Genomic DNA, 2483 nt, shown 5'->3' with positions numbered 1-2483 from the left:
ATGGCGATGGACATAGGTGTACATACGCGTGTCCGTGGGCTGAGATGTCTTAGATGGCCTGTCATAGAGCAGAAGCATGGTTCAAAGGGGATGATAATCTTCAGTATTAGAAGAGAAGCCAAATCACTGGGATTTGTTTTGTTCTAATCCCTAACAACATACATGAATCATACAAAATAAACATGTTGACTTGCTGGAAGGTACGTGTGTTTCCCAGAGAGAGCCGAAGGTAGGAATATGCGATGGGATGCGCCATGCCACGATTCCTCCTCCATGTCTCCATCCTGCCAGGTTTGGGGCACACGTGTGCATGTGCCCAGTGGGATTTTTCAAGCTTCAGGGCCATTTGGGATCTGACTCCCTTAACCACTAGGCTGCAGGGCTAGCCCTCCTGAAATAACTTTGAATAGGGGCCAGCAGGTGGCATAATGGTTAAGATGCTGGACCCCCCTGGGCTGACCACAGTTTGAGTCTCAGACCCAGCGGCTTAAGGCTCACCCGGGCACATGTGTGTGCATGCCCTGCAGCACGGCCACCCCCGGGAGCGATTTCTCACCTGTCCGGGCTCCCCAGTCACTGCCACATGTCATAGCAAGAGTCTCTTAAAAGAAAACAAAGGAGCGCATTGTTTGCTAATCTGATGGATAGAAAATTGTAGTTCGATGTCATTTTAATTTGCATTTCATTATGAGTGAGGTTGAGCATCTTTTCACATGGTTTACTGTCCATTCGATTTTCTTCTGGAAGAATCTGCCCATATATTTTCCCACTTAATTGGGATATTTGTGCTTTTCTACAAGACGTGTAGGATGTACTTTATACTCTGCATATTAATCTTCTGTTGGGCATGTACATTGCAAGCATCTCCCAATCTCTAGCCTAATGTTTACTTTATGTGTGTGTGTGTGTGCACGTGTGTGTGCACAAATGTGCCCATGAACATGTAATACTCGTCTTCTCCTTTATGGTCTGAGTCTGGTCAATAAAAGAACCTCCAAAATAACAACACCTTCCGTGCTCTTCTCAACGTTTTAGCGCGCTGCATTTCCACACGCATGAGCTGTGCCAACGTGGCGGTGGCATGTAGCCGTCCGTGGTTTCCTGTCAGATAACCTCGTCTCTCAGCACATCTGTTCGAGAGCCCTTGGTCAGGCTCCGCGTTCCAGGGCATGTGCGGGTCCGTTCCTGGCAGTCCTCTGTTCTTCTGCTGTTCCTTCTTTCACCCTGTGCCTTTGTGACCACAAATCGACAAGAGCTCGATCGTTTGTAGCCCAAATCTCCAAACTCTTGTTTTCATTTTTAAAATGATTTTTAGCTCTTTGTTTCTCCAGGAGAGTGTTAAGAGCTATTAAAGACTATTGGGATTTTACCAGGAATACACTGGAGGATAATTAGAAGGAGTTGTGACAAACAGGTATTTTAGCGATACCGCCTCCCACGAACGGTCGTCCGCGGTCACCCAGGCCTCTCCTCGTGTTCACTCTTTTCGTGGAGGTCAAGCTCTTTTCTTCTGTGACATTTTCTACATAATTATTGTTGATATTTCTAAATGCTATGAGATTCTAGAAGTTATTAATTTTGGCCAACTACACCTAAATGAATCTACCATTCCAGTGGTGTTCCGTGTACCCACACGGGGTGCGTCAGGTCTCCAGGACTCCCTCTGGGGACCAAGCACTCTAGCCCCGGGACTGCGACTGCGGCGCCCGCTCCCTCCTCTCCGCACGCCCTGCTGAGCCCCGTTCTGTTTTCTGTTTCCGTAGACGCGACTGCTCTAGATGCTTCAGACGAGTGGATTCAGAAAGTATCTGTCCTTTTGCGACAAGCTTATTCCACTTAGTGTACCCCACAGATATGTACATTAGGAATGTGTAAATTGGGAATTAGTGTGATAATTATTTATTTATTTTTAAAATAAAAATTATTTATTTAATTTCTTTTTTTTTTTTAATTTGGCCAGAGAGACAGAGAGAAAGAGAAAGGGAAAGTGGGAAAGCAAGCTACCAGGTCTGGGACTCACACTGCAGTGAGCCACGTGGGAGTCCAGTGCCTTAACCTACAAATAAAACTACCACACAATCCCATCATCCCGTCCTGGGCACGGTCCCAGAGGTGGTGAAATCACTGCTAAGGGGTCTGCATTCCCACGTTCATGGAAGCACTATTCCCAGCGACCAGGACACGGGAATAAACAAGCGAGTAAAGAAAATATGCTGTTTAATACAACGGCATGTTGCTCGGCCTTTACAAAGATCGTGGGGGCCAGCACACGGCGTAGCAGTTACAGTGCTGGACTCCCACATGGCTGTGGTTCGAGTCCCAGACCCAGTGGCTTGAAACTCACACTGGGTGCATGTGTGTGCGAGCCCAAGATCCTGGGAGGAGAATGGAGGAGAAGAGAGTGTGGCATGGCCATCCCCCTTTGGGGGTGACTTCTCACTTTCCCTCTCGCTGTCTCTGTCTCTCTCTCCCTCTAGCGAGTG

Source organism: Tupaia chinensis, unplaced genomic scaffold, assembly GCF_000334495.1.
Source record: "Tupaia chinensis unplaced genomic scaffold, TupChi_1.0 Scaffold000214_1, whole genome shotgun sequence".
Classification (NCBI taxonomy): domain Eukaryota; kingdom Metazoa; phylum Chordata; class Mammalia; order Scandentia; family Tupaiidae; genus Tupaia; species Tupaia belangeri.
The sequence above is the reverse complement of the archived record's forward strand: the minus strand, read 5'-3'. Positions refer to the sequence as shown.